The following is a 15745-nucleotide window of genomic DNA, read 5'->3' on the forward strand; positions in this document are numbered from 1 at the left end:
AGAGAAAAAAAAAATAAATCACAGAAACATGATGGAAATGTGATGGTGAAAATAGAATGTAGAGACCTGACTGACTACTTTAAATGGAAACTACTGAAGGTCTGGAAAGAAAATTCAAAACAGCTGGGGAAAATTGTTTCTTCATCTTGAAACAGAGAACCTAAGAGAATTCACCTGGCTTTTCAAGAAGACTAAAGATCTTGCAGGACTTCAAATAAATCCCTTTTGTGTTCTCATTCTGTGGGGAGTAAAAGAGAGAATGAAGAGTTGGGGAATCCTCAAAATCTTTTATTGAAGCACATGTTCCTTAATAGCTTGGGGTAAGAGAATTCACCCAACTTGTCACAGAAGTGCTGCTGAGGCATCTGTGCAGCACATGGTTTTTAAGAGAAGAAAGGTGATGCAGATTTCTTACCCCTAAAACATTTGGGCTATCCATGTCAGTTTGAAGAGCCCTGTGATACTCTCAGGCATGACAGGAGTCATAGTTTCAAGCCATTCTGCATCTTCAGAGGAAAACTACTCCCCAGATGCCCACTGTTGGTTTTGACACTAGAATCTTTGGAAATAAAATTCAAAAGATGATGTATGGCACTGTAGGAAAAGAAAAGAAAAAAAAGAAAGTACAAATGCTGGGTGTACCAGTAGGCTTCTAATGTTTGCAATTTTCTCTTCATCCTGGGAGGAAACCAGTAGAGGCAGCGCTTTTAAAATATGTGTGACAGCTGTTGCTGGGGTCTGTAGACAGGCTGCGCTAGCGCAAGGCAGTCCAAATAATATTTTTTGCAATGTGTATTAAGATACTCAGACAGAGACACATTACAAAGCACCATGGCATCAAATACAGGCAGTCTCTTATCTAGTCTTAGAAAAGCAGTAACAAGGGAGGCTGATTGCTGATCTGCATTTGGGTAGTTTCATTCAACTGTGCTGGATATGCCTGCCCACATTGTATCCGTCTCATAGCTTTTGTAAGCACCAAACCTCACGCGGTCATTTTTAAAGATAAAACACATGCATGAATATGAATGCCTTAGAAGCCTTAGTACAAATGTAACTCACTTGTTAAATAACTTTAGTTGATATCAAGAATAATTTGCATTGGAAATGCACTTTTATTTACCTGTATAGCTAAGTAGGGGATAAAGTTCTAAATTGTTCTAAGACAGCTGTTTCTATTTTAGCTGTTGCAAATGGATAATCATGCGATCTTGTACACACAAATAGGTGGGGTCATTAAAAGCCTCTCTTCTCCATTCGACCACTTCCAATGCTCCCCATGAATACAGCCACTAAAAGCTGTACAAAGCTTTATTAATGAAACCACCCAGAAACTGCTGGTCTGTTTGGGATTTCAAAACCAATTACAATATCCTGTTTCAATTAATTGAGGAAGTTTTTAGTCACAATTACGTCCAGCTCCTTTCCATAAGTTGTCATAGAGACTGAGGATAAAAGCAAACACTGCCAGAGGTGGAAGGAAAAAGGTCTAAGAGGGAATGAGATTATCTGATGGCTTTGCAATCATGTTATGAGATTATTTGTTATTTGCCCAGTGTTTCCATTTTCCCAAGGTAGTGGAGGTAGTAGGAAGGACCTGGATCCTTTCAGGGCAGTCTTTGGAGAATCAAGACCCTGTATTCCATTTTGGTTTCAGGTTTATTATGCTTTTAAGTCACAAAAGCTGATGAAATTAATTTACCAGCAGAGCATGTTGAAGGCAGAGATCACACACAGAACATGTGCAGATCAGCTTCTGGATATTCCAGCTGTTCACTTATAAAATCACGCTTCTCATAAAGACAGCTGAATCAGTCAACTTACACTAAGAATCTTATGCCTCAATGCAGTTTTTCAACACCTTTGGAAACCAACTGCATGCCTAAGATAGCTTTCTTTTCAGTGGGAAACTTTTATTATTGCAACAGTGTGGTCTTATTAAAAATAGACAATCAAACTGAAGTACCCAAAATACCCATACTGTGTTAAAACTCACGTAATTTATTCAGTCAGTTAATAAGAGATACAGAAAATAAGAGAGCTCTTGTGATTTTTAAGTGTCTTCACATTCACCAGAGCACTCCCTTGTGTCATGGGACATTACAAAATAAGCTACATGGTTTGCATGTTTTATACCAGTAGGAAAAAACTGGGCAACAGGTTGCCTATTTACTGACAAAAGAAAAACTCCTCCCAAATCCAAGACAGATCAGAAAATGAAACCATATTTAATCAGGCACATTCCCAAATCTCATGTTTTCTTTAGAAGGAATAAAATTAGAAAGATGAAAATTGCTTGCATGCTAGCATAATGCTGACTCAGTAGAAAGCTAATAGATTTGTGAATATGGGCATCAGTTTCATCTGCCATGGTTTGCAGCAGGTTTTGCTATTTGTAATGTATTTTCTATATAGTTATCGAAGTGTGTATGTATTCCAGTGTTTACCACTTTCATTTTACTATTTACACTTTTGCTCTTTTAAAATGCTGACGTGAAATAACAGATCAAAGCCAAAATTTAGATAGCTGTCTGTATAACCAGAACAAATCCTTCTGCATATTAATTCACATTTAATTCTTCTCTGTGGCTGATGATATTAATACAGTTTACTGAGTGAACTCAAAGGCCTCAGCTGCTGGTATGTTGTTTATTTAGTGGCAACTTTTTAAAACTGAATCAATAAAAGTCAAAGGTATGAAATTATATGTATTGAATTTTCTTTGTCTTATCTGAATAAAGTAGTTATTTTTAATGTAATCATAGCATGGCTGATATTAAACATCTCACAGAATTAAATGCAAAATCTGTCGTAGTAGAACATATAAATCATAGAAATATAAAAACATTAAAATTATGGTTCTGTCATGCACATTGCACATAAAAATGAATGTTTTCTGGCAAAGACTTTTAAAATTAGTGACAGTGGCTAGTGCTGAGGAAGAATTTGATTGCTAGGAAAACAGTTACAAATTTAAAAACTCATGAGGCCTTGAGAATTTAAACTGACAAGAGCAACAAAAAAAAAGAAAAATTGATATTTAAATATAGGAAAGGAGAAAACATAAGGAAAGCATGACTTGAAATAATGGAAACAGTCAGTAACCAAGTTATAGACAGAAAACATTTTAACAAATAATGTCAGAAAAGCATATATTCCTTTATCATAAAGCTAGTAAGTCAATATAACTTTTACAGGTAAAGAATGGAATATAGTATGTGAACCACTGCCATAAAATAGAATAAAGTATGCCAGTGTTTGTATGAAAACTTATTAACTAAATATCTTGTTTCCCAAGTCGACTACAAGGAGAAGTCTAGGTAGGAGTAAGACTAGAAAAAACATATATATGTTTTATGTGTATGTGTATATGTATATATAAGTATATATGTATACACTCTGTCTGTGTTTTCTCCTAGCTTCTGATTTTTTCCAGGTTGGTATATACACTTACTCATTCATTATGGAAATCATCAGGAAACTACATACATGTAAAAGCAATTACTTAAAAAAGGAATCGCTGTCTCTGAATGATCTTGCTATACACTCATCTAACCTATATAACCGTATACATTCATTATTGTTTTCTTACCTCTGTCTTGTTCTGTATTCTTCCAGGTTCAATTAAGACTTTTTGCTCGTTAACTTACTACTGATGTCAGTGAAAGTTAGAATTTAAATTGAAAGTAGTCATCAACAGCTGAGTCAACAAGCGGTCAGAAAGTGAAGGATATAATTCATAGAAATGAAAGAGGAAGAAATAAAGGGAAGAGTTAGAGTAGAATGGAAAAATTCTTCAGTATACTTCAAATTCACACTTGATGAATGTTTACACTCTCCCTGAATTAAAATTTTTCTTTGTTAAACCTGAAATATTGAAAAGAGAGTATCTAGATTAAAAGTAAATACCAATCTGTTTAATGTCAATGAGCTTAAACTCACTATGCCTAATTTTTAAAGGAATAATGTTAGGCATGAGGTGACGAAGTAGCATAACAGAGAAAAAAACAACAGATTGGAATCATTGAATCTCTGTGATCCTCAGCAACTAAGATCATAGCTCATAGGGCCCAGCTGAGGAAGTTGGGTAGTAAAAAAGAAATAGTGATATCCTCAAATTACTGATGTAAGATACAATTATAAATTTTACATCATAATATAGTGATAAAGTTTACCAGCAATTCTGACTACATCCCAGCTGGAAGACATTCCCTTTATCACAGCATGCCACATAAAAACTCATTTAAATGTCTATGCATAATTTGCCATCTGAAAGTTGTAACCAGCTGCTCATAGATCCACATTTGCATCACTGAAGTAAGAGGATATCTTACTTCAGTGATGCAAATAAATTTTCTTCAGCTTTTTTGACAAAGTTAATTAGGGAATTTCTGTCTGTTTCCTCCTTCTGATGTTGCAATTATATTAATGCGAAAATGGCCATTGAAGCTTCCATTATTCAGAATACTCTCAGACATTTAAAGAACAGTTCTTTAAGGATGGTTTATCTCTAGCAGATATGTTACTGTAGACCTTTAGCCTTCCAATCCAAAAGCAATTAGGACATCCTTCTAAACAAATGACAGAACCAGTCATTCATTCTGCAGTCCAATTAATTGTTTGGGGGACTTGCATGGGTATGGGATTTTTTATTATTTTTTTTATACAGCTGAAAAAAGACTTTTTTTAAGGAACATTCATAAAATTAAAAGTTCAATATCTAGTGTAGCTTCAGTGTATTTGCAATTGGCTGAATTCGGCAGTCTTCAACTATGGAGCAATGCACCTTATCCCTCAGCTAAAATGTTACCATCTCTGCCCCCTAGGATTTGTATGTAGAGACAGTGATGAAAGCCCAAGAAATGCCAGAGCCATGAAAACAGTAAGTACTGGCGCTATGCACAGATTTGGAGCAGATGACAGTACAATGGAACATTTGTCTTGTGCTCTAAGGCCATATGGGGTTTTAACATTTATATTGTGCTTGAGCATAATACCTTCTCTAAGGTGCTCCATCAGGAGTAAATTTTCTTGAAATCTTGCCCCTGCCAAATACTCTGTGATCTGATTACTTTTAGGCCATAGATCATAACCTGTCACTATCTGTCAAATACTTTTTATAATGCATATGTCAATATAACAAAACATTCATATCAGATGTTCTACCAGAGGGTCTGAAAGTGCCTTGCAAACAGATATTCATCAAGCACCCTAATTTGTATTAGCTGGATGGCTATTTTTCCCCTGCTGGGAGAGAAATTTGGAGTAGTCAAATTGCTAGTGCACAGCAAACTACAGTAGTCTTGTAATCAAGATTTCTAAATACCAATTCTTGTGTCCAAACAAGTAGCTACTTTTTGGGCTCTTCTGGGAATAGATATTTAGAATCATAGAATCATAGAATGGTTTGGGTTGAAAGGGACCTTAAAGATCACCTGGTTCCAACCCCCCTGCTATGAGCAGGTACACCTTCCACTAGACCGGGCTGCTCAAAGCCAACCCGGCCTTAAACACTTCCAAGGATGGGACAGCTACAACTTCTCTGGGCAGCCCTTCCAGTGCCTCGTAACACTCAAAGTAAAGAACTTCTTCCTAATACCTAATCTAAATCTACCCTGTTTCACTTGCAAGCCATTATTCCTCGTCCTGTGCCTACATGACCTTTGAGGTCCCTTCCAACCCAATTCTATGATTATCAGCTCCAATCATTTCTTGAACGTAATTACAAAGACACGAGATAAAGTGTTCTGTGAGTTGTCAAAACAGCAAATTTCCTTCTAGCAAGATTTCTGTCTCGTTCCATCAGGGGACTCAGGGAAGGTTTTTTCTTTTCATATGCTTAATATAATTTCTGGAGTTGTTTCTCATATTCCTCTGGACAATAAGAAATGTGATATTACATAGTATAAGAAAACCTCTCAGGTGACTTTGCTGATGCATCTTGCTCACAAAGCTCTGCTGATTGCTGGATCCGATGTAGGGAGAAATTTTCTCCCTGATGAGATTGGCAAGGATCCCACACAGACTGGTATTATCTCTCCTTACCTTTGCCTCATAAAGCATAACTTACCTAATCAATTCTCTGAAAAATACCGCAGAGTTTTCTGATGCTGCAAACACTTTCATCTGTCTGGTCTTTCCTATTCGTTATCTTACAGGATGGAATTATTCTGACCTAATGACTGGCCTTTTATCCTTACTTCCTAAAGTCTATGAGCCCTTTAAAATACCAGTAACATCTTTCCTGTAACACACGTTTCAAAGGAACAAGAGACAGAATAAATTTTTTTAACAGGCGAAATGGATCACTGCCTATCCAATACTTCATCAAATATTTCTATTTATCTCAAATAAATTTTTATTCTTTCTCATGCATTTTGTCTGCTCCCGTGACCACTTTTATTTGCTTTCAAGCCTGATTTTAAAGTCATAACTTCTTTTGTTTGTAACTTCCCTCTAGTTTTGATTTTAAAATTACTGCATGACAAATTAATCTCACACTCTTCAATTTATCATGTGTGCCAACTATATCTTTTTTGATTTTGCCTTCATGTTTTTTGAATGCATCTTTCTGTTTAAATATCTGAGAGACTGATTCAAAAAAGTAGTCATTTACAGAATCAATTATTTCTGTATCTGGTTGAAAGCATGCCTTGAACAGTTTCAGTTTAATATTTAAGAAGTTCAGCACTTAGTCGCATATTTACATTCTTCCTTATTCTCACTATATAAACCTCCATTTTGTGGATAGGACCCACAAACCCCAAACTATTGAAATATTTCATTCAGTACTAATAAGCAACTAAGATTATCTAGAAAGGAGCTGGAACAGGTTGCTGGGGGAGGTTGTGAAGTCTCTGTTGTTGGAGATACTCAAAAGTCATCTGGACATGGTCCTGAGCAACTGGCTCTGGGTGGCCCTGCTTGAGCAGGAGGGTTGAACTAGATGACTACTGGATGCCCCTGTGAACCTCAATCATTATGGGATTCTGTGAATCTGACTCTTAAAGCACACAAAATAAGAAATATGGCTTTAAGTTTGCATTTTCACAATTTTCATATTTTAAAATGTGATATTGTAAAATAGTTCAGATAAAAGATTATAAGAATTTATTTTCATCACAGAGGCAAAAAAAAAAAAAAAAAGAAAACCCCACCAAAAAAAACCCAACATTAATTCATTAAAAATTTGTCAGGTTTTAGTGATTTTGTTTTCTTAGGCTTTTAATTGCACATATTTTGTACGTTAGATGACCATATTACTTTTTGAGAAACTCATTATTCAGTACGCTATGGTTTTGTTTTTTGTGAAGGTAACTAAACATTAAGATATACTGATTTTGCTGGTTTTGTTCTTCTCCTTAGAAGAAAAACTATATAGACTAAAATCATAATCACTCTGTATTTCCCTGACAAACTATATAGCTTTAGGCTACTGTGTCATTTCATTTTAATTCAAGTAAAACCCAACCTTACTGGCTTTATTCAGAGTTACTCTATTGCATAACGTAATATCTTTAAAATTATTTAACATCTCATTCAACTTCTGAGCTACTCCTTTTCACTGCTGCTTGTCATCACTAAAATGCCTTCAAATCAAGACATGCTAAACCCTCTCTCTTCCAACTGATGTTAAAACTTCAGAAAAAATCACTAAAGAATCTCTCCTTCCCCTGCAGACCACCTCAACCCAAAGCGTTAATGCAGTCTCCTATTACAACCCCAATGATAGGATTAAACAATTTCTCTGTAAAAGTTTTAAAAGTCTTGGTAAAATGAAAATACTCCTAAAAGCATCATCAGTGAATCTAAGTAAAATGTATAATCACAGCTCCCAGTACAGTATGTTTTTCTTGGTTGCAGGGAATGCAACTGCTGTCCTTCATTCCTATTCTTCTTTGGAAGAAATGGAAACATGACTGATTCCCTTTTTCTCTAGGCTCATCACATGCCTGCAATATCTGTGTATGGACATTTTTTCCTGACACATTGGCGTCTTGTTCGTTTGTTTCTAATGATTTTAAAATGTTTTGTACATTCTGACAGAGTGCATCTTAAATATGAAATTAATATAAAAGGGAAAAGTGAGGTGGATGAAAGAATAGAACTAAGAATACAAGTTGTAAGTGCATTGTGCAGAGAAATTGAATGGTGCATTAAAATGTCAAGAAATGTCCTTGAGCTCACATTTTAAAGTTTCTGGTATGGCTACATGCAGTTTTATGCTGATAAAATTATTTCAAGTATGATGTTAGACAAGTATGAACCTTAATGTAGATTCGGTCATTTTTGGATGGAAATGTTTATAGTAATGACATATAATGCTTTACTTGTGACAGGCAAGTTAAAATATTATTTTTCTCTGCTTTAAAAAAATCCTGGTTGAATATAATTTGTTCCAAACCTGTGGTATTCTTTCATATCTAAAATAATAAAAAAAAATTTTAAATTACTTTGCTTAAAATATGTTTTGCACAGTAATAAATAATAGTCATTTAAGACAGCTGCAATTTCTTCTACTCTTTCTCCTCGTGCCCTAGTTTCCATCCTTTCATCATGCCTGAGCAATAATTTGGCTAAATATTAGAACAATTAAATTTTCATTTCTTGAGAAAGGTAATTATTTGGTGATATACCCTTAAAAAATTTGAACATAGCTGAACACCATAATTTCATTAGCTATCTCTGAGTGTGGATACTCTGGGTAATTCATTATGAATTTAACCACTCAGAACTCTGCACTGTTAAATAGTTTCAGCCGGATTGCCAATTGGCTGTGGTTGACACTGTAAGAGACTTCTTAGCAGGTTGTGTGAAACACAATTTAGGTTTGATTAATTTAAAGGAAACTTTAATAATTTTCCCAATATACAACCTTGAGATGAAAGCCAGTACTAGATTATGAATGAAGTTTCTTTGTCAAAAGGGCCATTACACTATGATAAAAAAAGAGGGGAGAGGGAAAGTAGAAGAGAGAAGTAAGTGAGGAAACTCATCATCTGATTGTCAGGAATTTGTGATGCCTGCCACTCTTGCTGAGTTGAGCAGAACCTGCATATGGTTTACACTTCAGAAAAATCAGACCATTCAGCCATTAAAAGCTAAAAGACACCACATGTTGAAAATACATTTACTTTCAATTTTGCCTATGCTAATCAAAATGACCTGTCAAAGCAGAGATGGAAGGTCAGGCTTATCTCTTTTGCAGGCTCAAATAAAATTTTCCTATTTAACAGGATAATTTCCTGAAAAATGCTGTACTAAGAATTATGTCAATTCACCTTCATATGTAGAATATACAGGGCTCCCTTGGAGGCAGTATCTGATGACAACAGCTCATCAGCCATTAAGTTTATTGAAGCAAACCTCCTCCTAGAATCTGTTCATTCATTTCTTCTAAAAGGTATTTGGGGAAAAAATAAGAACTCACATTTTATACATTAAATAAATGTTTTAAGAAATAAAAAAGTTCTAGTGGCTAAATAGAATCATAGAATAGTTGGGTTGAAAAGGAAATTAAGATCCTCTATTTCCAGCATCCCTGCCATGGGCAGGGACACCTCACACTAAACCATCTCACCCAAGGCTCTGTCCAACCTGGACTTGAACACTGCCAGGGACGGAGCATTCACAACTTCCTTGGGCAACCCATTCCAGTTCCTCACCACCCTAACAGGAAAGAACTTCTTCCTTATATCCAATCTAAACTTCCCCTGTTTAAGTTTGAACCTGTTACCCCTTGTCTTATCACTACAGTCCCTAATGAAGAGTCCCTCCCCAGCATCCCTGTAGGCCCCCTTCAGATACTGGAAGGCTGCTATGAGGTCTCCACACAGCCTTCTCTTCTCCAGGCTGAACAGCCCCAACTTTCTCAGCCTATCTTCATACAGGAGGTGCTCCAGCCCCCTGATCATCCTCATGGTCTTCCTCTGGACTTGTTCCAACAGTTCCATGTCCTTTTTATGTTGACACCAGAACTGCACACAATACTCCAAGGTTTCACCAGAGCAGAGGGGTAGGATCACTACCTTCGACCTGGTGGTCACACTCCTTTTGATGCCTGAAGGTAAAGGAAAGTGTGGTAACATTTCCACTGCTTTGCCTTACTAGGGGTCATTTTCTATTTAAGGCCTTTTTCCTCTTAGAATTTTAATGAAGAATGCAAGTTGAAATTAAGGGTATATGAATCTCAAAAATCTCTACAGCATTAAGGCAACACCACTGCAAAGATATCATGCAGGCAGGAGCAATTCCATCACATTTTCTTTTGTATTAGAAAACACAATATTTGCACATATCTGTAGAAACTCAGAGTGCTGAACGGTAGGTTATAATTCAAACAGTGAAAAAAGGATCCTAACATAAAAGATAGATATGGGAGACGAGAAACCACAAAAGATACCATAAATGGATTATTTCTTATATCTGAAACATCCTAACACCATCATCTAAATGTAAATATTAATTTTTTTTATCTTCTTCTGTATAACCATGCCTGTCTAAAATACCTCTATATATTTCCTGAACTTTGAATGGAATTTTCATTTTCTGAGGAGAAATTATTTAAAAAACCAGGATTAGATACAGAACACAGTAGTTCATCCGTTCTGATTCCCAACATGAATGCTGATAGTTGAAATGAGGCAAAACTACAGAATGTGAATAAAATACATGTACTTTGTAATCCTATATGTCGTTTAATTTTGTATAACAACATTCACAACTTCAGATCTTGTAGGTAAAGAAATAGACACACCAAATCAAATGTTTTTTTTCATGAACAGAAGGCAAAGGAACAATGTTGCACAAGGTAGACTTTGTACATCTGTCTTGGAGTGGACCATCATATGAGATCAAGAGAGACCTCCATGAGGAGTGATAGTGCAAGATTTTGGTACAATCTGCCACCTGCTTGCAGGGACAAAGAGGGATGATGATAAAACCTGACTTCTTAGAATACATTTACGCCCAAGGTTTGAATGCAAAATTTTATAACATCCACTTTAGCTGTGGATTTTGGGTTATCCCTGTAGGCTGGTGAATAGGAAAGGTTTTCTGATCCTGGATGGAAACAGGGCCTATGCCATGGACACACACAAGCCCTATGTGGCTTAAATGTTATTCCTAGTGGGCTTTATTTAGGGCAAAGCAACAGTTCAGAGGATGTCAGACTGCTGTGCTCAGGCAGTGAGAAGCAGATTTGGAAAGCTTGGCATCTGCTCCCACATGTCTGCTAATGGTTTGTCTACAACGATGGACTCCATTATAGAATCATAGAATCATAGAATAGTTAGGGTTGGAAAGGAACTTAAGATCATCAACTTCCAACACCCCTGACATGGGCAGTGACACCTCACACTAAACCATGTCACCCAAGGCTCTGTCCAAACCAGCCTTGAACACCACCACAGATGGAGCATTCACAGCTTCCTTGGGCAACCCATTCCAGTGCCTCACCACCTTTACAGTAAAGAACTTCTTCCTTATATCCAATCTAAACTTCCCCTGCTTAAGTTTTAACCTGTTACCCCTTGACCTGTCACTACAGTACCTAATGTAGAGTCCCTCCCCAGCATCCTTGTAGGCTCCCTTCAGTCACTGGAAGGCTGCTATAAGTTCTCCATGCAGCCTTCTCTTCTCCAGGCTGAACAGCCCCAACTTTCTCTGCCTATCTTCATATGGGAGGTGATCCATTTCCCTGATCATCCTTGTGGCCTCCTCTGGACTTGTTCCAATAGTTCCATGTCCTTTTTATGTTGAGGACACCAGAACTGCACACAATACTCCAGGTGAGGTCCCACAAGAGCAGAATAAAGGGGCAGGATTACCTCCTTCGACCTGCTGGTCACACTCCTTTTGATGCAGCCCAGGATATGGTTGGCTTTCTGGGCTGTGAGCGCACACTGCCAGCTCATGTTCATTTTCTCATTGACCAACACTCCCAAGTCCTTCTCTGCAGGGCTGCTCTGAATCTCTTCTCTACCCAACCTGTAGCTGTGCCTGGGATTGCTCTGACCCAGGTGTAGGAGCTTGCACTTGGCATGGTTAAACTTCGTAAGGTTGGCATGAGCCCACCTCACAAGTGTGTCAAGGTCCCTCTGGATGGCATTCCTTCCCTCCAACGTATCAACCGAACCACACAGCTTGGTATCATTGGCAAGCTTGCTGAGGGCTCACTCAATCCCACTGTCCATGTCACTGACAAAGATGTTGAACAAGACTGGTCCCAACACCGATCCCTGAGGGACACCACTTGTCACATGGAGCATTGTCCACAACTCCTTGTGTGCGACCATCCAGCCAATTCTTTATCCACAGGGTGGTCCACCTATCAAATTGATGTCTCTCCAATTTAGAGACAAGGATGTTGTGTGGGGCAGTGTCAAATACTTTGCACAAGTCCAGGTAGATGACATCAACTGCTCTAGCCCTGTCCATCGGTTCTGTAGCCCCATCATAGAAGGCCACCAAATTGGTCAGGAAGGATTTCCCCTTAGTGAAGCCATGCTGGCTGTCACCAAGCACCTTGTTGTTTTTCATGTGCCTTAGCATGCCTTTCAGGAGAATCTGCTCCAAGATTTAGCCAGGCACAGAGGTGAGACTGACTGGTCTGTAATTCCCCAGGTCATCCATTTTCCCCTTCTTGAAAATGCGGGTTATATTTCCCTTTTTCCAGTCGTTGGGAACTTCACCTGGATGCCATGATTTTTCAAATCTGATGGCCAGTGCTTAGCAACTTCTTTTGCCAGCTCCTTCAGGACCCGCGGATGAATTTCATCAGGTCCCTTGGAATTGTGCATGTTCAGGTTCTTCATATGGTCTCGAACCAGTTCCTCTCCTACAGTGGGCCTACGGTCTTCATTCTCACAGTCCATTCTCACAACACAGGATGCTGCTTAAAGGCTTACAGAGAAATCAGTTCCAGCTGACCTGTTTACTGGAAGCCTCATTTATACAGAAAACTGGCAGCCTGATATGACCTATAATGTATTGTAAATACAGCCATGCAGTTGTTAACAGTGGCAGCAGGCAACTAGTGCTCTACTTTAGAACACTTTAAAGATGAAAAGAAGAACACATGCTAAAAATGTACTAATAATCACCATTTCTTAATACTACAGCAACAGGTACATGTCCTGCTCAGTCTACCATTCTGGATGCTGAGACAATATCTAATATCTAATACCTAAACTTTCCCACAGGTTTTATAAAGGAGTTTATAAATTGAACTGAATTATGTATCTGGAGTTTTTTAGCTCTAATTCTTCTAGACTAAAGTAAAACCTTGCCTTTCACTTTACCATGAGATGATTCCATGCCACTGTTGCCTTATTTTTATGAAAACTGATAGAGACCTCTCTGCATGGAAAAACAAGTCCTGGAGAGAATGGTTATCACTTGCTTTCTTTGTGATAGGGGACAAAAAATACCTCAATCTGTGAGCAAGAACATGTAGATTAGATATTAGGAAAAGGTTTGCACCTCTAAAATTGGTGAAATGTTACAAAGGTCTTCTGGATAGGCTATGTGATCTCTTGTATGTTGGATCTCCATTGGATCTCCACAGCTATTAGCTATACAACTGTCTTAGCTTAATTTTGCTTAATTACAGTCATCGCTGCTCTGTGTAAGGAGACAGGAAGGCAAGTCAGTTAGGTGACCTCTTATGCTCTATGCCTCTGCATTTCTCTGCTCCTATCTTCTTTTTCTAAAAAAAAAAAAAAAGAAGAAAAAATATAAAAAAAGAAGGGTTGCAATTCAAGAAAGAAATAAAGCCAGTACTCAGAAAGCATCTGCAAGGTAAATGATTAATATAGTCTTTTAATTAAACTACATCTCTACTGTAGCAAGCTTTCATTCATGCTGACTTGTGAGTTAAAACAGTTCCAGATGGAGAGGATAGAGAGTATTTCCATAATTTCCATACATTTTTCAATTATCATTTTGGAATAATATGTGTGCAGTGAAGAAATCCCAAGTTGATGGTCTTTCGTCTCTGAGGCATAAATTGCAAGAAAGTGTTAGAAGAATGAGGAAAGAAAAAAATCAGCTGAAGAGAAATAATATATTTAAATGTGATCTTAGATGTTTGAGGGTTTCCGAGATGCTTTTGTTTCTTTTGACGTGTTCTAGATATATAAGCACTGCTTTCAAATCAGTGAACTCAAAGCTGAATGAAATATCCTTAAAAATCAGTTGAGGGACTTTCAGTATTTTTTTTTAACATATCTTCTTTGGAACCAAACTTTCAGAAGTAGATTTACTATTTTATCAGGAAAATGAATACAGCCCAACAAAAATCATTCTGTCCTGGAGACAAAATAGCATTATAAAACTATTTACACAACAGTATCTAATTTTATATGAAAGAAAAAGCATACACTAAATATTTTATTTGCAATGATGCCTATGATTCCCAAGTGGCAAGGGAACTTACTGTAGGAACAAAAAGCATATATTTGTCTTTACATTCTTGCTTCTTTACCTCTTCATGTGTCTTGCTGCTTTTGGAAATCCAATTTGCAACACCTTGAAAATTGTCCATATTTTCTCTGAGGATCATTGTTTTCTGCAGCAATTCCAACCAGAATACAGAATTATTTTTTTTGTCAGACTTGATGAATGTGGGTTGAATTTTGTAGCAAGTAATTTCAGGAAATCAACTTCATGAACAATATCCTAACAGTGTAGATGACATCCCAAAGTGACAGCTAGATAACCTGAGTCAAGGAAACCCCCTAACATTTAAAAATATAGATTTTAATATATTTTAAATCAGCTTGCCATATAATTTTGTTCTAGAAAAGTAAAGATGCTGCCTCCAGGGTTGTAAGGTACATTTTAAAAGGCCCAGTAAGGAGGAGAACAGCTCTTCTAAGAGCAATAGTGTTATAGTGTTATTATCTTGCATAATTTTAGCTATTTATTAAAATTACCCAAAATTCTCTTCCAGGAATACTGGACCTCTCATGAGCACTTCTCACCATACGAAGATCCCTCAGGCACACAAGTTGCATCCTAGGAGAGACAGAGAGTTCTCTCATCTTGGAACTTTAAGGGGTTTAAAGTAAAATGATATAAATTTATTCTTCAGTGACCCTGGTCCAGTACTAAGTAACTTGTTATCACAGTTCTACAATGCTTTATCCTGACAGAAAGTGTTTTTAAAACAGTACAATGATAACTGAAAGGAAGTGCATGTCTCTATTGTCTTGAAGATATGTAACCTCCTGTAAACTCAGTTTTCAAACTTCTTGAACGAATTTTATCAAATACCATGGTAAATGAACTTCAGGTGAGATGGATTTTGCTATGATCTATATGTGATAAACTTCAAGAAAAAATAAAATTACATTAAATTATATATTCAACGGCATAGGAATCTATTTAGGCTGATGGTTCTGGTTAGGAATTACAACTTTTGGAAAGCGCTTTAGGTTTCACATTTAAAAAGTTTATAATGTAAGTACAGGAGGACCCAGGAATTAAGGTCTAAGTGTGAGGTGTTCTCATAGGTAGAAAATTATGCATGAGAGAAGAGTGGAGTTGGAATGAATGGAAGAGGAAGGATCAGATGCACAGGGATTCTGAAGGGTTAAATAAGAAAGAGCAAAGGGAGGGGATAGCAAAAGTCAGAGAAAGGAGAAGCAGGAAGAGCTGCAGGTGAAGGAAAAGTTCTCTCCATGCAAGGAAGGGGAGAGAAATTGAGAAAAATAAACAGAAGTCTTCATTAGAATTAGGAACG

At 37.1% G+C, this 15745-nt stretch overlaps 1 protein-coding gene across 1 annotated transcript in view; it reads left to right on the top strand.

The window, feature by feature from the left end:
• The window catches only part of TBC1D32 (TBC1 domain family member 32), a 203575-nt gene extending 203408 nt beyond the window's left edge, over positions 1–167 (top strand). The window contains exon 35 of the transcript XR_009729248.1: positions 156–167. The gene's annotated coding sequence lies outside the window, so the exon portion shown is untranslated. The remainder of the gene's footprint in view (positions 1–155) is intronic.
• The last annotated feature ends 15578 nt before the right edge of the window (positions 168–15745 follow it).

The sequence above is a fragment of the Neopsephotus bourkii genome, unplaced genomic scaffold (genome assembly GCF_033783945.1).
Source record: "Neopsephotus bourkii isolate Nb327-2 ecotype Australia unplaced genomic scaffold, CSIRO-AGI_Nbou_v1 NB_1765, whole genome shotgun sequence".
Classification (NCBI taxonomy): domain Eukaryota; kingdom Metazoa; phylum Chordata; class Aves; order Psittaciformes; family Psittacidae; genus Neopsephotus; species Neopsephotus bourkii.